This window comes from Hemicordylus capensis, chromosome 2 (genome assembly GCF_027244095.1).
Source record: "Hemicordylus capensis ecotype Gifberg chromosome 2, rHemCap1.1.pri, whole genome shotgun sequence".
Lineage (NCBI taxonomy): Eukaryota > Metazoa > Chordata > Lepidosauria > Squamata > Cordylidae > Hemicordylus > Hemicordylus capensis.
In genome coordinates, this window is record NC_069658.1 from 275,229,330 (window position 1) to 275,255,215 (window position 25,886).

A 25,886-nucleotide genomic window follows, 5' to 3' on the forward strand; every position below is an offset into this window, starting at 1 on the left:
ACGTGAAAAGTAAGCAAGAATTAATCTTGTGTGTGTTTCTCTGAGAGAGAGAGAGAGAGAGAGAGAGAGAGAGAGAGAGAGAGAGAGAGAGAGATTATTTTCTCCCCCATGCCTTGGAAGCCTGGGTGTGAGTGTGTTGGTTTAGTTTAAACACTACCCCCACCGACCGCCCATGGCCTCTAAGCATGAGAAGGGGGGAAGAATCTTAGGTTAGTGCTCTTCTAGCAAAATCCCCCCCCCGCCACCTTTCTGGTTTTGGTTTGGCATGTGGTGGCTGTGGATACTAGATTACTTGTTTGCTGACTTTAATTTGTTCTGTGCTTGTTGTTGTTTTCTTGTGCCTTGGCCTTGCTGTTGTTGATAACAAATATATTTACGTACAATGCAGTCTCACAATCACAGGAGTGCCCGCCATAATGGGGAGGGCTCTGTCCTCTTCGGACAAGCCCCATCCTAACCGTGAGTGGTGGAGTCTGCACGTGGGTGAAACAGAAGAGGTAGGACTTCCTCTTCTTTCATCCAGCTGCACACAGTTAAAGCAGGTCCAATTAAAACATCTAAAGCAAGCTAGAGTATCTGGCCTAAGGTCACCCAGTGAGTTCTATGGCTGAGTAGGGCAGGGCTTGAATGCAGGTCTCCCCAATTCTCATTCAACTCTTTAACCACAACACCACACTGGCTCTTAGTAGTGTCGGCTATTGACTGCAAGAGAAAAAAGAGACTGAACTGGCTAAACATTGTTAAGATTGGCTGGCATAAACTTAAAATAAAATGATGATGACGAAGACGATGATGATTATATAGGGGCTCCTGCAAACTGTTCTTGCCCTGGGCATTGCAAAAGCTCTAGACAGTCCTGCCATGTCTTTGCAGTTCTTCCGCAGCAAGGATATGGTATAAGGAGGAGGGCAGGGGCCCATCTTCACCTTGCCCCTTGCCAACTCACCACTAGCAATTGTCCCCAGTCCTTCGGATGCGGGGGCATCCAGCACCACACAGATCTCCATCCCAGAGGCCTCATTTTTAATGCCATTTTTTAAAGGTAAAAAAGAGCAGGAATCCTTTCTGGGCAGTAGTTGAGGGTTCCCACTGTTTTCTACCATCTCCATTGATTGATTTGATTGATTAAGTGCCATTAAGTCAGTGTCGACTCTTAGTAACCACATAGATAGATTCTCTCCAGAATGAAGTGTCTTCAACTTGGCCTTTTAGGTCTCCCAATGGTGCATTCATTGCTATCATAATTGAGTCCATCCACCTTGCTGCTGGTCATCTTCTTCTTCTCTTGCCTTCCACTTCCCCCAGCATTATAGACTTCTCAAGGGAGCTGGGTCTTCGCATAATGTGTCCAAAGTATGACAGTTTGAGCCTGGTCATTTGTGCCTCGAGTGAAAATTCTGGATTGATTTGTTCTATGATCCATTTGTTTGTTTCCCTGGATGTTCAGGGTATCCTCAAGTCTTCTCCAGCACCAAAGTTCAAAAGCGTCAATGCTTTTTCTATCTTGCTTCTTCATCTCCATATCCTGGTGTAATTAACAAAAGACCTGCTGCTCTCCAAAAACCTCTACCTGTATGCCAGAAAAGATGTTCTGCTTGCACAAGGGAGGATTGCCATTGATCCTGCCCCTTCCCCTAAAACCCCTGAAAATACACCCCTGAAAGTTGGAGGAACTTCACTAGCAGTTTTTTTTGTCTGTTTTTTTGGTGGGGGAGGGGTCCAAAGGGCAGCAGAGAAAAAAGAAGGATTGGTGAGAATCCCCCCTCTCCCCTTCTGCAAGCCAAACATCTTCCACCCACAAAACTGCTAGTCAGGATGCTGCCCAATGTGTAACAATGTGTGCAGATCTTGGTGTTCTAAACAAGATGTTACGAGCATGGTCCCATTTCACAAATCTCTTCACAGACTATAATGATTGGGCACAATGAGGAATCAAAACTGAGTCCAGATGGAATCTACAGTGGTGAAATCCCTGAATCTTGTAATGTTTGGAATACAAATACAACTAACTTCAAGAACTATACAAATCAAACATTATTTCTTGAGAGCTGAAACTCCCTAGAGTTCAACCCAGATCTTGAGTTTCCTGAAGCAAAACGCCAGGATTGGTGGGTTTGTATGTCCGACTGACCAGTCTCAGCACATCCTAACCTACAAAGGAAGTAGGCATGTGCATAAGGATGGGAGGGGAGTGTGCACTCACAGAACAGAGGCAGATAAAGGCGAACCTCAGGTTCTGCATCAAGTGCTTTTGAATCAAAGCCTCTTTTTTGTCCAAGCCCTGGCCAGCCACACACTGTATTCATACAGAGATAAGCAAACACTCATTTTTAACAATGAAGTTAGTCATGGGTAATGTCTAAGAAACTCTGGAAGTGTAGGGGGAAAGGAACTGTACAATCTTTGAGTTTATCTCAGCAAGATAAACTCCCCAACCCAATCAGGCAATGACTTTTACAAAGCCTTTTTATGTGTTCACTAGCCCTCTGCCACGGTTTTTTTCTTGACCTTTTCATACTAGGGAGAGGCCAAAAAATCTCTTCAACTAGAAGCCTCAGTGTGTTAAAGCACATGTTCTATTGAAAGTTTAAGGCAATATGACACACAGCACAGCCAGCATTAGAAGTCTATTTAGAACTATTTAGATTAGATGGGGTGGGGACCACAATACTTCCTCCCTAGTGTTCTCCAAAAATGTTCATAACTGGTAACTATTTTCCAAATGAATCTGAGGGAAAGACACCCAACACTTCTACTGAGGAATAAGCTGAGATAATCTGAATTCTGTGGTGGGTACTGTCTGTCTGGAATCTCAACTCAGCCCTCAAATTCTAGTTATTTCTTTGGGACAAACTATATTTTGAACATGTTGCTGCTCAGCACTCGATCAATTTACAAGAGGTCCTATAAAACAATTTATTTGGCCTCCAGCAGAATTTATTTAGGAAACAAAGTACCTCACTGAGAACATTTTTCAAGTTGTTTCCCTTTTTATCACATTCATGGGTTGCATATTATTAAAAGCAAATATATGTTTCATATAAAGTTTTTTATTCATATGGTTTGAGCAGTCAATTCTTTACAAAGTTATGTGTGATATGTCCATCATACTGGGGAAAAAATTCTTATTTGACTATCCTTCTAATACAGGCAACATAATTAGTCACAAGAGCACACTTCCAGTAACAGCTTCAGTTCCTATCGGTAACATTCTGTATGCAATGCTGTAATTATGCTACCAAGCTGTCAGGATTTCCTTATCGGCATGCAAATTATTTTCACATGCTATGCATTTGCTATAATGAAAGAATTACAACAAAAAATCATAATGAATCCAACCCTTTTATGGCATCATTGTACAATTAATTTATTAACATGCTGCCAGCCATCCACCCCCTCTACCACTAATAGGTCCCAAACAGAAAACATGAGACAGGCTGACATCTGTCCATATGCCAACAAGCCTGCTAGTTTACCAATTTTTTAAAAATAAATTCATGAACAAGAATGGGGAATACCCTCTGTACAACTCCATTGCTTCCACAGAAGTACTGCACCAAATTCCATTAAGCGTCACAAGGTGAATAAATATACCGTCATAATGCTCTGAAGGTTAGAAGATGAAATGGTAATAATCAAATCAGCAGCTGTTCGCTCCTAGCTTTGGACATCAATCATCAACTGCTGTTGACTAGCTATTGGGTGCACCGCAGACAAGGGGGAGGAAACAACAATGAGAGAGAGAGAAGGGAGAGCATACAAGATCTTATTAGAAACACATTTTTAGAATGGGGAAAATGTACATAGATCCAGTGTACCTAACATAATGTTCACAATGAAAAACTGACAATATGCCAAGCATTTAAACTGCTGCTGCCTTTCTGAGATTTTTGCCATTAAAAGGTACGCAAAACCATCTCCCCAGGTTTGCTAGACTGTTGAGCTCTCCCAGTCCGCTAGTCTAGGATGTGAAAGCAATATCATAAATCTTGTCTCTGCTGCCATCCGCGCCCAACCCCAGCTGCTGTGGTGTTTCAGTGCTTTAATATCAAGGGAGAGGCATCTTCTCCTCCTCCAAAACATGCAGCAACATTTCACAGTGCATCAGCATCATGAGGCTTAGATCTCTGCCTTTGCTTCTCGGCCTTATGAATATGGTATTCTGAGCTGGCTTCAGAATTAATTATGCAATTTTCCACAAACCTTACATGCAGTGATTAGCCTTTAGGGGAAAAAAGATCAATTCTGCACTTTACTGGTTTTTCCCTGTGCCTGTTTTATAGATCCTTTTCATTACATTCTCATTAATGGCTGTACAGAGGTTTTATGCTTTCCTCCTTTTGACAAACACCTTAGAAAAATTAGCTGTACCACATTAAAAAGAAATCCATTTCCTAAATGAGGACTTAAGTTGCCTGCATGGTCAAACCTTTAACCACTTACAAGTCACTGCTACTCAGCTGAGACTTGGAACAATGGGATCCATTTCTAGCACTTAAATGTCCAACATACCAGCTTTTTCTTCCAGATGTGTAATACTTGTATTACAAAAAGACAAAGCATCTTGCTTGTAATCAAGTTTTATTGCGCCCACTGAACAGATTAGGATTTGGTTCAAAGCTATTGACCTGCCAAGACTATTAATTTGCCTTGAGTCAGCAGCAGTCAATCTTTCCCTCAACTGTTAAGCTGAAAGTGGCTGTGAATAAAGGATCTAGTCATTTACACTAAAGCCCTCCTCAGATGTTAGCTGAAAGGATGGTGTACTCATTTACGTGGTTCACAGAGGGAACTCAAGTCGCTCCCTCTGGATATGTCAATCATTCCGCCCGCTCAGACTCACAGCCACCAGCAAGAACTAGTTCCTTGAAACTAGACTCCGGGTCAACAGTTACCTCACATCTGCTCCAGAACTACTAACCAAACATCATTGGTTATAGATCATCAAGACTTGTTCATCCGCACAACTAATACTGGTCATATTTTTCTAACAATGCCCCCATCTGCCTTTGCCTATTTCTACACAAGAAAATGCATGGACATTAATACTAAAAACATAAACTTGGCGACACCTAGATGTTAGTGTTGCCAAAGCAGCCTCATCTTGCCTCTGCGCTGGTTATTATCTTTAAAGCCCTGAATGGCTTAGGTCCACGTTACCCAAGAGAGTGCTTTTCTCTACAAGATTCCCACCACTCATTAAGATCACCAGGAGGGGCCCGTCTTATTTATTTATTTATTTATTTAATATATATACCACCTAGTATAAAACTCTAGGTGGTGTACAGAATTAAAACATAAATTATAACACATGATAGCAAATGAGAACAAATTCTGTGATAGCAAATGAGAGTTGATTCATGGTGTCTCATTGAAAATCTCATTTGCAATCATAGAATCCACACTCAGAACACCTCAGAAACAACAGAACCCTGTACCCCATGGGTTAGAAACCCATAGGGGTGGTTGGCACCCTATGTGCACTACACCACCACTCGCTCTGGGCCACCCCAGCACCCCCCACCAAAGTGCAGTTATGGGGCTGCTGAAACCTCCATTACACCTTATGAGGAAAAACCTTAAAGATGTGTAAACTTCAACAATTCACCAAAAATCAGCCCTTTGCCCAATACCTCTGCAATTGGGGTGGTAGACTCCACCCATTAGGTGCTACCACCCCACCCCACTCTTCTGCCCCGATCCAATTTAATGCCCCAAATCTTCCCCAAAGACCAAAAAACTTCAAAAATTCACCAAAAATCAGCTCTCTGCCCAATCCCCCTGCAATTGGGGTGGTAGCCTCCAACCATTAGGCACTACCACCCCACCCCACCCTTTTGGCCCGAGGCCCATTTTTTAAATCCAAATCGATTCGGATTTGGATTCAGATTAATTCGGATCAGAATCAAATCAGGGGTGATTCGGATGAGTCAGATTCAGATCCAAAATGAAACGGGGTCATTTCAATTTGGATCCGAATCGAAACACCGAAAATCCGAATTGCTCACCCCTAACAGACAGCCTGTAATTGACTGGAGGGTGGAGGAGCAACAGGGAACATTTAATAAATTCCTTCTGCATTCACTTGTCTCACAACTTGTTCTCTCCTTTCTCATTATTCGTCCTCCAGCTGCCTACTCACAGTTCTCCCCCTCTCCACTTTTCCTCTCTTGAACTTTCTCAGTGATGTCACACTGCTACTCTTAGTTCAGTGTTGCTTTTTTGTTTCTCTCTGTGTTCTCCTTCCCTTTTGACTAAGCCTTCAACACAATACTCCCCAAACACATCGTATGAACAAAGTGGACAGAGCCTTCTCTATTGCTGCCCCCAGACTCTGGAATGCTCTCCCAGTGGCTATTCACTCCTCCGTGTCCATCACAGCTTTTAGAAAGCATGTTAAATCGTGGCTTTTTACCCAGGCTTTTATATGATTGTCTCTGCTGCTGCTGCTCTTTGTACTTTGTATTGCTTGTATGCTTGTGTTTTAAATTTTTAATCAGATTTGTTTTATATTTTTAGCTTAATATTTTAATTGTGTCTTTTTAACAATCTTGTTTTTAAATTTTGCTGTAAACCGCCTTGGGATTGTTTTAATGAAAGGCGGTATATAAATTTAACAAACAAACAAACAAAGTGTGCACAAGCTGCTAATGTATCTTCCCAATAAAATTCCCTTGCTTGGGTAAGTTCTACAGTCTCAACTCCGTTTTCCTTCCCAGAAACCTTGTGGTAACACTTCACTATTTAGCCCAAGAATCCCAAATTATACTCACTAACTCTTGTTCATGTTTGGCTAAGGTGCTAGCAGAGGCGTAACTATAGGGGGGGCAGGGGGGGCACGTGCCCCGGGCGCCATCTTTTCTGGTCACATGGGGGGCGCCGTCATGACCAATTTTTTTTTTAAATTTTTTAAATTTTTTTGTTAATACAAATGTTTCCTGCTCAGTGCAGCAGTGCTGCAGCAGTCAAGGGAGCGCGTCGGTGCCCCCTTCCCCATGAGCGGTCCCTTCCGCGCCACCTGCGCCCCCCCTCGCATTGCTTTGCTGGCACCTGGCGGCCAGTCAGTGGCCTGGCTTGGCAGCGGCGGCGGGCGCTTGTGAGGAAAAACCTAAGTATAATGTAGTATGTTGGGGGGGGGCAGTGGGGGGGGCGCCATTTCAGTGCTTGCCCCGGGCGCCGTTTTCCCTAGTTACGCCTCTGGGTGCTAGCTCCTAGCCAGCTCTACAGGATGCATAGCTGTCTATATCCTGTGGAAACAGAGCTGGAGGCTGCAAAGAGCAGTTTTCCTAGCACCAGATTAATTCCCCGTTGGAGGCTTATTTACATTTATTTACTTTTTATTTGATTTCTATACCGCCCTTCCAAAAATGGCTCAGGGCAGCTTAACAGAGAAATAATAAATAAATAAGCTAAGATGGATCCCTGTCCCCAAAGGGCTCACAATCTAAAAAGAAACATAAGATTATTCATCTTGCTATACCTGGCCATCATCAATAGCTGCTAGTAAAGTATGGGTCACACTTGCACTGACTGGATTTTGCATTCGTTTGGCCCCTCGATTCTGGATTCATTTGTGCTCTGAATAATAATGTGACACACTTCTCCCTCTTGCATTGCTTGGCCTTTTGGCCTCACTTAAAGATTTTTGTGTGTGCTTCCTTTCTCTCTGTGTTAAGTATGTATGACCACTTCATTTAACTGACGAAGTACACTTTGGCCTATAAAAACTTACATAACCAGGGGCGTAACTATAATAGGGCAAGGGGAGACAGTTGTTTGGGGGCCCACTACCTTGCCCCCCCCCGAGGCAAGTCGCATGACTGACTCCCCCAGCCACACACCCGCCCGGGCTTCCTTCAGTTGTATTCATCCACCAAAATTGATGTGAGTGTTAAGACCTGGAGCTACCAGAACAGAATGCCTTGCTCTAGTACCATTAAATGACTTGCATCGTCCACAATTTACAAAACATTTTAAAACATAATTTAGGATGATGTTCTATTGTGGTACATAGGAGATATGTATGTAGGTAGGTAGGGGTGTGTGTGTGTGTGTGTGTGTGTGTGTGTGTCTGTCTGTCTGTGTGTGTACACACACATACACATATACATATATAAATTTTACTATACTTTTTGTTTCTACTATTCAGCCTCATTTAAGATTTCTTTACTTCATGAGCTGAGCTTCAGTGAGGGGTGGGGGCATTTTAAAATCTTGTCTCTGAGCCCACTCCAACCTTTCTATGCCCCTGTACATAACAACATATTTATTGTTTAAAAACGAGTGAATTCTTGGAGATAAGACCTTTAAGAGATCCATCAACATATAACCCAAGAATTACAATTCATATAGAGACAAGCCAATCTGAATTGCAAAATCTTACTTCAGCTGTTTATACAACTTCCTGAGAATGTCCTATCTGAAACTTGTGTAGACAGATTTTAGACTCAGACTTTTACAACCTAGAAGAGAAAAAGTAACACTAGCCAGGGGTGGATGAAGCCTTTTGCCTGTCCCCAAACGGGCTGCTTTGGGGCGTGCCACACATTTGAGAGGGAAGGGGGGGGGAGCTCCTTCCAGTTCCCAGCTTCCCTCTTCCCTCTCAAATGAGCACTTTTTGGATGAGTGGCATGCCTGAAAGCAGTCCACCCAAAAATGGGCTGCTTTGAGGCACCACTTATTTGAGAGGGAAGGGCGGAGCTGGAAGGAACTCTCCCTAGCTCCAGTTCCTTGAGCAAGGGAGAGCTCTTTCCTGCTCCCCTCCTCCCTCTCAAATGAGTGGCATGCCCCAAAGCAGCCCATTTTTGGATGGACTGCTTTCAGACATGCCACTCATTTGAGAGGGAGGAGGGGAGCTGGAAGGAGCTTTCCCTCGCTCCAATGCCTACACGCAGCGGAAGCTGCCTTCCTTAAGGTAAAACAGGGGAACTTCCTTCCCCACGACCACAACCCTCCCATTCGCCCCATTCAGCACAGGGGCATTTTAATGTGAAGGTGGGGGCTTCCCTCTCATCCCCCGGCACTCCCCGCAGCTGCCGCTGTGCAGCCTTCACTGGCAGCTGCATTTAGAAGTAAAAAAAGGGGGAGGGCCTTCATCTTCACCACCCCTACCCAACTTGTTGAGGCTAAAAGAGGCTTAATCTCTCGCCTTCGCTGCTACCACCACCAACAGTGGCAGTTTTAAGAGTGAAAAAAATAAATAAGATAAAGGTTTAAAACAAAATAAAAAACTTCTCCCCCTTCCCAAGATCTGCTGCTCCTCCAGGATTTGCCGCCTTAGGCAATTGCCTCCATTGCCTCTGTGGTAATCCGCCATTGCCACTCACACAGCATGAAAATGCAGTGTATTCACATTTTTCAGCTGACTGCTTTAATAAAGAAAACTACCTCACCCTGGCCATTAGTCCTTCTCCACTGCATAAAAGCAATCCTCCAAGGTATGTGCTAACCAAAATACCAGGGAGCAAACCTGGGGCATTCAATATATAACATGCTCTATCACTGATCCCAGGCCCCTCCTATGGAAACTTCATGCAAAGTTACCTACAAACTAGAAGTATTAGCAAGATTTCTCTTCCTCTGCATATTGCCAAGAATGATCTGTGCAGCATTTTATAGAATTAGTTGTACAAAAGAACTTTGTGCCAATTCTCTAGGAAGGAGACGAGGCATGGCCTTGCATCTCAATTTGTAAAGCAAAATAAAATGAATGAAGGGGAAATGTGCCATAGGGGAAACTTTTAATTTTCTTCTAGCACTCACACACCCACATGCACAGGAAGCACAAACCTCTTCTCCGGTATACATTTCATTATATATTTTATGTTACCTCAGACTACAAACATAATGTGTGCTTGAATGCACAGATTAGATAAAGAATAAAACTATGTCATCAATTAATTTAGAAGACAGTTGGAAACAAAGACAGATACTCTACCACACCATCAGTACAACCTGTTTTGATGCCTGGAGTTTTATTCATTGATAACCTGAATAGCTGAAAGTGTTATAATGAGTGATCACAGAGCTAATGCCTCCGTCACTGCTGAAAAAAACCAGGGCCAAATTTGAAAGGAATAGAAGTTCCAGAACTGACTGATTCCACCAGTATTAAGATCTACTCACCAGCAGTATTAATGTATAACCTCAATTTAATACATTTGCTTACTCTTTATGCAGGGACTCAGTATCTCAGTCTGAACTCTTCCCTAATGTCAATAAAATGGTTGTCATTCTCCACAAAATACAGACAGTTCCTGAACTTGCAGACTGGGGTTCTCCTGTACCTCTACTTTGCATCTAGAAACTGAAGTCAAATATCTCATGACACATACAAGACTTTTAAAAATTTTGATGCTTGTAATTAGCATAGGTCTCAAATCACAATTCCACCTAACCTTTCCATATGAAGGGCAGGAGTCCTCCACAGAATCATAATGGATGACAATATGAGGACTGAAAGTAAATATGTCACTAGGGATGTGCTATCGACTCTGGATCAAAATGCTGAGAGTGTTCCAGAGTTGGAGAAGCAAATAAGAGAGGAGTCAAAGAGAGACAGAGCTGTATTAATGGATGACTTCAATGACCCTCACATCGACGGCAAATTCACGTGTGGCTATTGACAAAGAAGCCAAATTTCTAGACATGCTAAATGACTATACCGTCAAGTCAAACTTGACTTGACTATACCGTAGAACAGTTGGTTGTGGAACCATCCAGAGACAAGGTGAACTTGGACTTAATCCTGAGTGGTTAAGGACTACTCAGGACCTGGTGCAAGATGTCAGAGTTGTAGAACCAATGGTCAACAGTGACCATAGTGTGATCCAATTCAGCTTATATGTGAGTGGCGAATTGCCAAGAAGAGGAAACTTCTCAAAAAATGAAGGGACAGGTAAAAAGGAAGCTGAAAGGGTCAGTCAGGAGAGTCAAAGCATGTCAGAATACATGGAACTTATTCAAAACCATCTTATTTATTTGTTAGTTCTCTGTGTAAACTACCCTGAGCCATTTTTGGAAGGGAGGTATAGAAATCGAATACATAAATAAATAATAAATAAATAAAACCACAATAATAGGAGCTCAGTTGGAATGTATACCAAGAAGAAGGAAAGGTACCTCCAAGTTCAAGAGGACTCCAGTGTGGCTAACAAGTAGAATCAGGGACATTATAAAAGGGAAGAAGACTTCCTTCAGAAAATGCAAGTCCTGCCCAAATGAACAGAAAGGAACATAAACTCTGGCAAAAGAAATACAAGGAGTCAATAAAGTGTGCGGTCAGATCAATTTCGACTCCTGGTGCCACAGAGCCCTGTGATCGTCTTTTGGCAGAATACAGGAGGCAATTACCATTGCCTCCTCCCATGCAGTCTGAGATGATGCCTTTCAGCATCTTCCTTTATCACTGCTGCCCGATATAGTACAAGCGGGGATTTGAACCAGCAACCTTCTGCTTGTTAGTCAAGCATTTCCCCACTGTGCTACTTAAGGTGACTAAGGAGACAATAAGGGATGCAAAAAGAGAGCCAGCGTGGTGTAGTGGCTAGAGTGCTGGACTAGGACCAGGGAGACCCGAGTTCAAATCCCCATTCAGCCATGAAATCAGCTGGGTGACTCTGGGCCAGTCACTTCTCTCTCAGCCTAACCTACTTCACAGGGTTGTTGTGAGGACAAACCTAAGTATGTAGTACACCGCTCTGGGCTCCTTGGAGGAAAAGCGGGATATAAAAATGTGAACTAAATAAATAAAATAAAATAAATAAAAAGAGAGCTTGAGGAGCATATAAGCTACAAGTATCAAGGGGAATAACAAAAACTTCTTTAAATATATCAGAAGCAGAAAACCTGCCAGGGAGACACTTGGACCCTTAGATGATGAGGGCATGAAAAAGATTATTAAGGAGGATAAGGAGATTGCAAAAAAGGCTGATTGAGTTATTTGCATCTGCCTTCACAGCAGAGGATACTGACCATATACCTGGTCTGGAACTGAGCTTACAGGCTTGGAGGCTGAAAAACTGGGCCAGTTTCAGGTGACTCAAATGTGAAATTGCTGATCTCCTAGCAAAAATATGTAACTTGTCCATACAAACAGGCTCTGTACCAGTAGCTAATGTAACTCCAATTTTCAAAAATCTACATTTGGAGTACTGTGTACAGTACAGTTCTGGTCACTGTATGTTAAGAATAACATCGCAAAACTGGGAAAGGGGCAGAAGAGGACAACCAGGATAATCATGGGCCTAGAGTACCTTCCTTAGGAGGCAAGGCTACAACACTGGGGTCAGGGTTTATATAAAAAAAGATGACTGAGGGGAGATATGATAGAGATCTATAAAATCACACATGGTGTGGAGAAAGTTGGTAGAGAGGAATTTTTCTCCCTCTTACATAACACTAGAACCAGGAGTCAACCCATGAAACTGATTGCCAAGAAATTTTGGACCAACAAAGGAAGTACTGTTTCACACAATGCATAATTAACCTATGGATTTCTCTGCCATGTGATGGGGTTATAGCTACTAGCTTAGATGGCTCTAAAGGGGGCTTAATTCATAGTCTATCAATGGCTACTCGTCTGCTGGCTCCACCACCTCCTCAGAGACCACCTCCTCAGAGATAAGATGCCTCTAAATACCAGTTGCAGGGGAGCAACAGCAAGAGAGGGGGCGTGTCTTCATCTCTTACCTGTGGGCTTCCCAGAGGCATCAGGTGGGCCACTGTGTAAAACAGGATACTGGACTAGATAGGCTTTGGGCCTGATTCAGCAGGGCTGTTCTTATGTTCTTAAGCAAGAGTTTAAAAGATTTTAAACTCTTTTATACTTCAGTGGCATCAGACGCTGGGGCGTAATCTAGCTCCCGAACAGGGCCACATGGCCCCAGTCAGGAGTTAGACTGAGGCCAGCGCTGAGTTCACAGAGAGTGCGTTACAGTGAGGGCTGGCCATTTAACTCCCGAACAGGGCTGCATCTGACATCAGACGGAGGGGGCTTGTCACGGCCCCTGAGGGGCGGCAGCCTGGGTCCTTTGAACCCAGTTGCCCAACGGTGGCTATGTCCCTGACTGTAACACTGGGTCAAGGAAAACAGAATGTGCACCAAATCTGTGGGAAACAAGCAGAAACCATACATCTGCCTTAAGAGGAGGTTTAAAACACACACACACACACACACGCACACACCTGTGAAACCTTGACCTAAAACTCTTAGTACATTTGGACATCATCAGATGATACAACTTGAAGCTACTTGTTTACTCAGACAAATATGAGGGCGACCTCAATGACAATGTTGGCAGTAACGAATAACAGCAGGGTTTTGTTCCTTTATGTGTGTGTTTTTAAGCAACACAGAAGAAACTACTATAGAGACTTACTTTAGTGAGTGTCATATGAACTGGCTAAATGGCAAAAAAAGTTAAAACAATACAAACAATGCATTAAGAGTACATGTATTAAGAACAGAGGGATCAAATATGTGCTGGAGCAGAAAGCAAGTTCCCTACACATACACCAGGTCTAGGTGAAGAAAATGCTTTGGCTGCCTGAAATAGTTGCTCTCCAAGGTGGCCAAAGTGGCTGCTAAAAGGTTCTTAAAACACATCAATTAAAACAAATTCAAACCCACCATTCTGGAAAAAATAAACAATTAAAAAAAACCCTCATAAAATATTTAAATAACTGATGCAGTTGTTCATGTCAAACCAGGTTTAACACATTCATCTTCCTTCTGTACATATGCCCTGGATTCAAAAGATTACACAATGATGAAACGTAGGATTGCAACCATGATACTCAGGTTTAAGCTGTCTGTGTCTATAGGGATTCATGCAGAGAGGAGAATCTACAGAATGGGATTGCACACACCTGATGATCCTGCCCCTTTAGTCTTATCAGAAAATGCAATGCTTAGATTACCAGTGGTAGTACCACTGTAGCACTGAGATGGAAACTGTCAAAATACAAGAAGATGCAAATGTGTAATGCTGTAAAGATCAGTAAAATCCCCACATATGGCTCAACCACGTAAAGTAGTCCCCATGATACAGAAAAGGAGGAAATCAAGAGACCAAGCACCCAAGTTAGGTTTGCTACTTTATTCCATCCACATTTTAAATAATCTAACCATACCACACTGGAATTTTAATGTAGCATGCAGTCTCTTTCTCTAGCAACCAAGTTAGGTTCCAAAGATTGGGGCCACAATAATTTGGGGCTTTTAAAAAAGCAGCTTTGCAAGCCTAATTTACTGATTTAAAAGTGTGGAACATGCAATCATATGCTTTATTTGTGTGTTCAAGACAAATCAGTTTATTTGAGAAACAAAGCAGTATGAGAATTAAGGCATCAAGTGTGGCTTTCTTTCTTCATAAGATCTACTGCATGCATCCCCATTATGTCTGAATGTGATGCTTGCAGTGTAGGGAAGAAGACCACATTTTCAGGGAATCATCTATGAGAGAAAAGGGACAAATGGAAGAAATACATTCACATAAGATTAGTCTTGGCTATACATATTTCTGGGTACTTTTACACCAACAAGCAACACTTTCTCTTATTGAACGAAAACTCAATGATGTCCGGGTGAACAGCATACAGACCTTTGCAGAGTATACTTTAACATGAATAGATATTTGCTAAACTTGTTATAAACACAATTTCTATGGCTGTGAGTCTTGAAAACCTGAGAGAAGTACACTAAGTATTTTCCATCTACATTTTCCTTCTATATTGTGCTAAACACAGTTTAAGCAATCAGGCTCTGTACCAGAGGACAGGAATGGGTTTACCATTGCCTCTTCTCGCACAGTATGAGATGATGCCTTTCAGCATCTTCCTACATCGCTGAATATTGATTCAGAAACTTCAGCGGGCCAAACAACAACAACAACAACAACCCTTCACAGCACAGAAGGAAGTTAGCCAGAACAAAAACAAATTATGGGTGCAATATAAATCCTAGTATCATATTCAAAGGAATAGATTTTTCAAACTTGTTCAGGATTTTAAGTGCAAGATTATTCCCCTTTAATCTATGGACTATGCAGAAGGGTACAGCCCTTTAAAATGAGACATCTGGGCACAGTTATTCTAGGCATCTTCCAGCAGCTCAGCTCAGTATGAAACTTTGCTGTTATCTGTAATTCTGATTTGCTATGGCTCTAGTACATCCCTTTGCAAAATTGCTTGCAAAAGTTATGTGTGGCACTCACCATTCTATTTAAGCTTTACTGCTGGCCAAGAATTTGCACTGCTAATGGAAACAACTGGTTGCCTGAGAAGGCTGGCACTGTGGATCAATTGTGACTTCAGCTCATCCCAATGTTTGTTTGGCAGAGCTATGTTGAGTTATTTATAGGCACTCATTAAGTTGCCAGTAGTCAGTCTTGAATCCCATTCATATGCTTGGAACAGAGATCCTCCTTAGCGTGTGTCACAGAATTCCAATGCAATCTCTCTGGCTGTTCTAGGGCAGGATTATTTGATCTGAGTAAAAACGGGCAAGGAGATTTTGTTACCGCTGTTAACAACTAAAAAATCTGAGTAATGAGAAGCACAGTCCTGAATAAATCACTCTTTCTGATGGAAAAAAACAATTAAGAATGAGTAAAACGCCACTAGCAATGTACCATGGTTGTTGACAGCCCATATCAAAATCAACAGCGCTTTGAGAAATTTTGTTGAAAAGTAATATATAAATATTCATAGTAGTAGTAATAGCAGCAGCTATAGGACCTCTTAAAAGGACTCTCCCACCACACACACACACACACACACACTCCAGCCACACTTGCTGACTATCTATGGGTGAAACATTTTCATTACTCTTGCAAAGCATATTGTTTTGTATCTTTTGCTTACAAAAAAGCAAGAAAAGAAGCTGTAACAGATTCCCTTACAGGAAGGAAGAGCAATCTGTTTAGCACAGAGAGATCCATCCAATATATATACAATATATACTCATCCATAGCATGCTGCTATGCTATTAATTTTACATATTTTATTGCACATAATCTAAATTTCACATCACTAAACACACACCACCACCACCTGATATGTGTATCTCTAGGCTGTGTACATAATTTAAAATAGAAAATATAAAAGAGTAAAAACAAAACAATTTCACAGAATAAAAAGTTAAAACAATTTCATAGGATAAAAACAACAGTTTCGAATTGATTTTAAATTGTGTTTTCATTTCAGTAAAAAGCCTGAGAAAAAAGGTGTTTCTTGAGGGTCTTTCTAAAAGCAAGCAGAGATGGAGACAGGGAGTATATTCAAAAGCCCTGTGGCAGCTACAGAGTAGGCCTGGGTCACAAGTCACCACAAAACGAGCCGGTAGCAATCATAACCGGACCTTGGCAGGTAATCTTAAAAGGTGGTTTGGTTCATGACAAAGAAGGTCCTCTCTTCTGGCTTGGACACAAGCCATTGAGGGATTTATAGCACTTTGTGGTTCCTTCAAAAATATATCAGCAGCCAGTGAAGTTCTTTCAGAATCTATGTTATATGAATGGTCCCTTTGAGTTGCCCCAGAGACCACTCTGGCTGGCGCATTCTGTACCAACGGTAATTTCCTGACTATGTACAAAGGCAGCCATGTAGAGTGCATTACAGTAGTAGAGCTTGAAGATTACCAGCAAACACCACCCAGGGACTTTTTTGTATGGGGCGGTATATAAATGTAATAAACAAACAAGCAAGCAAGCAAGCAAGCAAGCAAGCAAGCAAGCACCACTGTTTTAAGGCCATTTACCTCCATAAATTGATGTAGCTAACATAAGAACAGACCTGCTGGATCAGGCACAAGGCCCATCTAGTCCAGCATCTTGTTTTGCACAGTGGCCCACCAGATGCCACTGGAAGCCTACAGGCAAGAGTTGAGGGCATGCCCTCTCTCCTGCTGTTACTCCCCTGCAACTGGTACTCAGAGGCATCCTGCCTTTGAGGATGGAGATGGCCTATAGCCTTCCTGTCATGGGCATGCTGGAAGACTCCGAGGAAGAGTTGGAGGAGGAGACAGAGCTGACAGCAGAGGACAGTAGGCAAGGACCAGAAGTTCTAAAGGAGAGTGGGTCTGACGCACAGGGAGTCAAAGATAAGTTAGAGCCGGGTGAGGCAGCTCTTGTGGAGAAGGTGTGACCGTTCTCAGCTGTGGAGAGGCGCCAGTCCAAAAGACAGCAAGAGTTAAGGAGCCGCATGCGTAGAACAACAGGCAAAGCTGCTGACTCAGCAAATCTTAATTAACAGCACCGGAGGTCAGCCTATTTAAGATGCCTGTAACATAGCTACCCTGCTGATAGCAATGTCAATTTCCTGTGAGCTAATCGACTGTGTTCGTGTATTACCATGACCATGTTTGGATCCTGGACTGTGTTGACCTTGCCCATGGATTTCGCTTTGGACTCTGGGTTTATTGGATTGACTCTGACTGGACCTGTTTTGGAGAATTTATTCCTGTTAGACTTTGCTGTTCTGCTTCTGCCTCTATTACACTTCATCTGGCTAGCCTGACAGATTTACGACACCCCCAACTAGTAGCTAATGATAGACCTCTCCTCCATGAAGTTATCCAAATCCCTCTTAAAGCCATCCAGGTTGTTGGCTGTCATCACATCGCATGGCAGAGAATTCCACATGTTGATTATGAAGAAAAAAGTACATCCATTTGTTGGCCCTAAATTTCCTGGCAATCAATTTCATGAGATGACCCCTGGTTCAGTGTTATGTGAGATGGAGAAGAATTTCTCTCTATCCACTTTCTCCACACTATGCATGACATGTGAGCCGCCCCAAGCAGTAGTATACTTGAGGGGTGGGATATAAACTAAGCTATCTCTTACGCCCCAGCCCCCTGTAGTCAGTAACTTTGTCTTACTTGGATTCAACTTCAGTTTGTTATCCCTTGAGCAGCCCATTACCACCTCCAGGCAGGCATTTTGGGAAGTTATGCTATTTCCTGATGAGGTTGATATGTAGAAATAGATTTGGGTGTCATCAGCATATTGATAGCACCAGCACCAAATCTCCTGAAGAACTCTCCCAGCTGTTTCACGTAGATGTTAAAGAGCACTGAAGACAGAACGGAGTATTGTAGAATGCCATAATCTAGTTCTCATTTTGCAGACAAGCAGTCTCCAAGCAACACCATCTGGAATCCACCACGGTGGTAGGAATGGAACCACTGTAAAATGGTTTCATTTTACACCCAATCCCACCTCCATCAGGCAATCCAGAAGGATACCATGGTCAATGGTATTGAAAGCCACCATATTAGTCCTTATATTAGTTGAATATGTTGACACAATGCACAACGCTTCATGCAATGGGTTGCACAATGTTGTATGTGTTACACAGTTGCACAACATCATGGAGGGCTGCAGCTTCTCACAGCTTCACACTCAGTCTCTCTCATTGTGCTCACACAACACTTAGCAATAGCAATAGCAATAGCAATAGCACTTACATTTATATACCGCTCTATAGCCGGAGCTCTCTAAGCGGTTTACAATGATTTAGCATATTGCCCCCAACATTCTGGGTACTCATTTATTTGGATGTCAGCCTTATTTGGATGTCAGCCACTGAAGGAAATGTTCTCTGGATTTGTTTAATGCTTTAAAGCTATATAACCTAGGGGATATAACCATGTCTTGTGGCAATGAATCCCATAATTTGCAACTACATGTCTCTATGATACTATGGATTATTTTCTTCCAAAGTAACAATGGCATAAACAATCTGGAATGTGCAAGATTTGATGAGGAAACCATAAACAAATAACAGGATGACAGTGAAAACCCCAAAGGGTATTGCTTATATTGCAAAATAAATTGTCTCATATGACTGCATCACAGTATAAGTTGCTCTATCCTGACAAGCCATTCATCACAGCTGCTAAACCTGAAGAAAAATAGCCGGTGTTATAACAAGTTGGCTTGCAACCAGGGCTGTCAAAAGACCTGAATTTTTAAATTATTACACATGCTGTCTATATGGTTTAAAGTACAGCTGGTTGTTCTAATAATCTAGATATAGCCTCCTTATTAGCAATGTGAATATTGCCATAGATGCCAACAGCAGCAAAGTGTGGAAAAATTACTGGGAAAGATCAATCACATGCTACCACCAATGATGCTAGGTAGAAGCTACCACCAATGATGCTAGCTAGTCTTGTTGACTATAGGCTACCTCTAGGTGCAGAAGCAGGATGCCTCTAAATACCAGTTGAAAGGTTCAACAGCAAGAGAGGGGCCATGCCTTCATCTCTCACCTATGACCTTCCCAGAGGCATCTGGTGGGCCACTGTGTGTAACAGGATGCTGGACTTGACAGGCCTCAGGCTGTTCTTAATTTAATATTAAAATGTTACAAGTAACACACAGTACAATCCATGGCACCTCATAATGAAAGTCAAACCCATTTTCCTCAGCCAAGAATATACAATTAATGGTTCTTAGTTTCATGTCATTTCATGCTGGCATCCATGCAAATCCCACAGTGAAAAGAACTAACTGTGGTGAAGAGAAGGGGCATTAGCAATGGACAGCAGATCTGGCATTACACCTTTCCCACTGACTATGAGAAGGAAAAGAAAGCTTCCACACAAACCGTAGCACATTGCTATCTCTCTAGCAAAATCCAGCCTGTAAAAGACACAACTCTAAGCATTAAAATGTTGACACCAACAATGGAACCCCCAATTCCTAGTGTAAGGCTTAGAAAATGAATGCCTGCTTTCAACTTTTATGTTAAGATATTTCATAACTAATATATTTTTAAAGAAAAATTAAGATACAGGTTTCTTCTTAACATTTGCGGGGGGGGGGGGAGAGAGAGAGAGAGAGAGAGAGGTGTATATCTCCCAAAAGGTGCGGTGTGTGTGTGTGTGTGCGAGGAGAGAGAAATTATATTGCTTTACTACCAACAGGAGATTTGCTTTGTAAAGGGAAATCATTTTGGTAGTGAATGCAACAGATGGTATTATATGTCACATGATGGTTTGTGTTTGGGAATTTAACAAGCTATACGGCACAGTCTGTGTCTCTGAATATGAGTATAGCTGAAATGGTAAAGCATTCTCCAGCAAGAAGTAATGTGATGTAATTCTGAGCAGTGGAGGAATTTTGGAAAGCTCCCTCAGAATATAGAGAATGTTTCTAGCTAGTGCAATACTATCATTTGGGTGAAAATAACTAATTATAGCTTGGAAACATTCTCTGTTTCCAGAGAACTATCAACATGTAATTCAAACAAAAATCAAGGAATTGAAAGGGGGGGGGGAAATAGAGTTACAAGAAAAATACGGCTAAATAGGGTTTCAGATTTTCAGAAGGTACCCTTGTCTGAAATCTTTATTTCATCTGGTTATAGTTACTGCTATAGGAAGAAATGAGTGAAACAGGTGTGAGGACTTTGTTTCAGAGCATGTGTTCATTTGAATGTGGGGTGGGGGACCACAGTATTGGCACTCATGTTCTAGGTTTCATGAATTTGGGGGATTTTGTTGTTTTCAAATGCATTTTTCTCTATATGTCCACATCAATCCCTATAAGTGCTTGTATAAATCAGTTAACTTAAGGACCTGGATCTGAAGAAATAATTAGCCTATGTATATTGTAAGACTGGGTCTAGACAAACAGAAACATGTGTTGTATCATAAGTACCTAAGGGTCTCCACATGGAGAGTTACAACCATCCTGGAGTTCTCAAACCTGGGTCCCCAGATGTTGTTGGACAACTCCCATCATGAACCCATTGTGGCCAAAGATGATGGGCACTGTCATCCAACAACATCGGGGATCCAAGAACCCCTAACACAACGTATTCCATATTCTGGGCTTCTTAAAAAAAAATCTCTAAAAGATCAGAATACAGTGGGCATTCCTTTATGTCATGATAGGGAAGCAGTGATTTGTTGGACAACAAGAATGCGCTGTCTTGGAAAGAACACACATACACTAGAGTGTGGTATGGTAAGACAGACCAAACTCTTGCTTTATATGTGGTTGAAACAGATTCAGATTAAAATGCATGGCTTTAACGACATAGTATCTGGTTTGACTAAGACTTCAATTTCATGCAAAGTGGATTGTGGTAATCCTTTTCCATTAATAGGTGTAGTTCTCAACTCCAAGTCAGAATGGTGCCCAGGAATTCTAAACAATAATATTTCCTGAGATCTTCTACAATCATTGATGAACAGATTGAAAGGGGAAAGAATCTGACCTACTGCGTAGCTGAGTTTTAATCATGTGGCTGAGGAATGACACATTTTTGGTTAGAAAATGTCAGATTCTGGAACTTCTTCCTGATGTGCCAAATGTTCCTCATTTGACTTTCACACATACAAATAAAATCATGAACACACAAGTGTCTTTCCAGTTCCCAGTGGATATTTTATCATAGTTTAATATGCATTTTCCCCATTTTAATGCTAGGCAGGTTAGCTCTCTGCATCTCTATGTGCCATTCTGACATGGAGTTGAGACCCAAATCTCTCTCATATAAAAGAATAGTCGTTGCTCAACCATACTTGGAATGGAAATCCTAGCACTAAACTAGACATGATAGTGGCAGATCCATATGTATAAACTAAGATCTGCTTCAGTTCACATATAAAATAAGCAGGTGGGAGTTCAACCTAAAGACCAAGAGAGGCAAAAAGATTAAAAATGCCTTCCACTTCTCACCTCTCATTTCCCTCCGTCCATCTCCCCACAAATACCTCTCTTTCAATGGGCTCCTTTCCAGTTTTCCTAGCGGGGGGAGGGGTCTGTGAGGACAGACTGTAGAGAGGTTAGCACCACATACGCAATGATTTAGTGCCATTTACTCATGCACCCCTTTTGGTGTGACAGAGATACATTTCTATCACCATTTACCACCAGTAGAGCTTGGGTTTACTATTAATGATATTTTCAATACTTGAGCAAAAATGATAGGCTCATCTGAAACCATTCTACTCAAAATACAACTATCATGTGCATTTTAAAATGTGGATTAGATGCCCTTTGTATATGCTAACAAGTTTGAGGATGAAAGAATAGTGGCCTGGCCATAACACACATACTTCACAAACTGGCATCCAAAACACAATGAAAGGCATGAAAGGAAAAAAGCTGGTACCATTATCACATGGGACCATCGCAGGGATCCTTCTAAAAGGGATTCCCAGATGTTGACTACAACTCCCAGAATCTCCAGCTGCAATGGCTTTTGCTTGGGGATTATGGGAGTTGCAGTCAACAATATATGGGAATCCCTGTTAGAGGGAACACTGGACCATGGTAAGGAAAAACCCAGAGACAGAAATATACCATGAAACCAAAAGTCAGAAAAATGGCAGATTGGCCTGTTGAATTCCCCCACCTGCCCACACACTGACTGAGAAAAAGAGTGGGGGGATGTGAGGGAAGGGGGAAAGTACAAAGCTGACCATATTATCTTCACATTCAGACATGACATATAGACAAATGTGGCATTTTCAGGGGAGGGGAATATCAGGGAGGTTTTCTCCAGGCATTTCTTAATTACTGAATCACACTCTGAGAAACTTAGTGCAAAGTCAGGAAAATCTTTTGAGCTTTCTCCAGTTTAAGTAACAGAAAGACAGATGGTATAGGACAGTTTTCACACAACAGTTTTCCGTTGTTCCAGCTCAAAGGCAAGCAGAAGCAAAGCAAAAAAGGGAGGGGTTCGACATGGTAATACATGAACACACGTAATACATGAATATTACATGTTCACATCCCTGGGACCCTGGCTCTTCAACAGCACCAAGTTTCACCTAACGATGCCCCCCGGTATCCTCTACTAATAACCAATATAAAAGGAGGAACAGTTTCCTGCTTCACATTTATGGGGGAATGGCAGGTTGTATTTTTGCACTCTACCCAAGTGCATATGGTGCAAGGCATATAGTACAAGAGAGAGCACTGGGGAGAGGCCTATACACCATGCTTATCTCCCATGCCTTCTTGTGCCACCATTGTTATGCCAAGGCAGACAAATGAAAACTGAGGACTCTGTCCAAAGACAGGCTTCTAGCTGCATTCAGTGCATTTGAAAATGGGCACACATTGGTAACTATGACCTCCTCTTCTTACAAAGTGGTATATATACAGAAGCCAAAATTACATGCAAGGCATCAAGACTTAAATTGTTTACGCTGCACTGTAGAAACCTCACCCTAGATTAAATTTCTCCCAATAAACTTTTAAAAGGTCACTCAGACAGGTTTCCCACTACAAGTTAAAAAAAAACTATTTGTACTGCTGCAGTTAAAAGAACGCATTTTCATTTAAAAAAATTAACCAGCTACAAATGCCCCCAAATTAGCTACTCTATGGCTCTAGACCACTTAATTCCATCTGTTTGCCTTTCAATGAATTCATTGCAACTCAAGAATATATATTTGGCATGCCAAGAATAGTAACAAAATATTGGAGATTGCTCAGAATTCAATGATAAGCCTATGGCAACATAGTTGCTCAAAAACTGGAAGGTGGAGGGAGAAAGACAGACCATAATAGGTTTTAAAATCATATTTTTAAAACATATCCAGTATTACCCATTTAGGAAGTTCTCAATGTTGGATTGGTCCGTTCATCCACTATACACAAAAGTATTTCACTTCTTATGAGGTACATTAGGTGGGGCATCTTCACATACAGAATTAGAATGTAAGGGAAAATAACACTGTCTCCAAAACATTTCTAGAAGCAATCATTAACCATACTGACTGCCAAATGGCAATCTTCAGTTGAGAGAAACTTGAGAGATGTACCAATCAATCATGAAATCAGGGGAGGGCTGCTGGGAGAACAGCTTGCCAATAAAATAAGGGAAGGGAGAAGGTGGTGAGTTCAGATAATATACATTTTGTTACGTTAACACAGCCTTTTCCAGCCTATAGAATCCAAACTGCATTCTTGATATTGTGAACTGGGATATATTTTAGCCTTCTTCCCATATCACAAGGTTCTGTGAATGTGTTTCTTCAGGCAATAGACAGTTAACAATGGCTGGTGCTTTCCAGTGAAACTGAAGCAGCGTGTTGGGGGGGGGGGGGGAGAAGAGGCAAACAGACAGCACAATAGCGTGTAACACAAAAGGCCATCCTTTTCATCCAGCCTGCCTCTCCATTTTCCCCAGCTGAGAGACAGCCTTATTCAAACAACGTTTTAAAAAAATAAGTACAGCGCAAGGTGGGGAACGGAACAGCTAATTAACCAAAAACAGCAAGCAGAATGAAGAAATTGAGGGCAAGGGAATAAGGCATAATTTCTTTTTGCCACTTAAGAAGTAAGTAATTCAAACATTCCTACCTTCTCACTCCCCCTGGAAAAACATACAATATTGGTCACCAGTAGAATATTAAATTTCCAACCTTTGGACAAAGCTGCATTGGCCTGTCTGTCTCTGAAAGGACAGTGAGCATCCTAGCTTTCTCAGCAAGAGCCAACACAGTAGATAATCACATGAAAAACATGGCTGGCTGGTGCATCGACAGATGCAAACAAGAACTTACTGACTGAGGCTTATTTAGCACACTGCATTTTTCTTTAATTGAAAGCGGAGTCCTCACTGATCAATGTGGCAAAGCTTTTCATAATTTATTTTTAAACACACACACACACACACGTTCCCACTTCAGAGACAACTAGAGTCTGCTAGAAAGGTTTCACTGATATAGTTTGAGGCTTTTGCATCACAAGCTTATTCATTCGTCCCTTTATCCACCCCTCTGTCAAGTGAAGCAGTCAGCAAATAAAATCAGCAAGAAAACTGAAATCCTTTTACCTGATTCAATGAAATTTCATGAGTGAGAAATGCAGAGATTCCGAAGGTAAGGTGGAGAGCGAAAATCTGATTAGGTTCCCTCTTCTTCTTCTTTTGTGGCAGTCCAAAGTCTGGTCTACATGCATATAGCAAGCAGTTACCGGCAAGCTGTTTCTTTTTATTAAGCCCACAGGCACAGCAAATGAGTCCTCCTGCCCAGTTATCCAGTTCAGTCAGTGTGAGCTATTCACACACCAAGGTCCTGTGTGAGGCAAGGCAATCCTGTCCCTCTCCGTCCCCTTGGCAAGCACCCGCCCACCTCCACATGGCCTTTGGATAAACAAGACTTTCACATCACCCACAGAGCTAATCACATGACCCTGGCAATCCATAGAGAAGCGGGGGGGATATCTATCTATGTAGACTGTGCTGAGAGTTGAACTGAACATATAACAGGTGGTAGAATTTCTACTTTCTACAGTGGAAAGCTTTTTGTTAGCCTGTCAAGGTGCTGAAATCAGCAGCTGTCTTTTCTCTTACTAGCACCTGACTCATTTCAAAATTCTTTATCCACATGAAATGTTTAAACACATGGACTTGAGAAATATAAAAAATAAAAGACTGGCTCCTGGAAAGAGTGATGTGTGTGGTGAGGGGGAGATGCACACACTCCAATTGTCCCTATTTTCTGGTCCTTATTTTGCTCTTCATATATAATTTTTAAAAATTCTTACAGCATGTACAGCAGAGTTTGCTAAACTGTGCTGTTGACTTGGTGTTGACTTCTGGCGACCACAGAGCCCTGTAGTTGTCTTTGGTAGAATACAGGAGGGGTTTACCATTGCCTCCTCCCATGCAGAATGAGATGATGCCTTTTAGCAGACTCCAGACAGTCTTGGAGGAAACTGATTATCTTGACCCATTTCAAACTGGCTATCGGGCTGGCTATGAGGTGGAGACTGCCTTTGGGCATTGACAGAGGAAGTGTGACTCTGCTGGTCCTTTTGGACCTCTCGTGGGATTTCGATACTATCGACCATAGTATCCTTCTGGAGCATCTGAGGGGATTGGGAGTGGGAGGCACTGCTTTGCAGTGGTTC

The 25,886-nt window shown here is 42.0% G+C and overlaps 1 protein-coding gene and 1 long non-coding RNA gene across 32 annotated transcripts in view; both read right to left on the minus strand.

Moving 5' to 3' along the window:
• Nucleotides 1-25,886, minus strand: part of MAGI1 (membrane associated guanylate kinase, WW and PDZ domain containing 1) — a 683,050-nt gene that overhangs the window by 202,277 nt on the left and 454,887 nt on the right. The gene's annotated exons all lie outside the window — the stretch shown is intronic.
• LOC128342757 (uncharacterized) lies at nucleotides 13,634-25,068 on the minus strand. The gene is made up of 3 exons (XR_008315154.1): nucleotides 24,808-25,068; nucleotides 15,216-15,489; nucleotides 13,634-14,455 (listed from the first exon to the last, which is right to left on the minus strand). It is a non-coding gene; the product is annotated as an uncharacterized LOC128342757 (long non-coding RNA).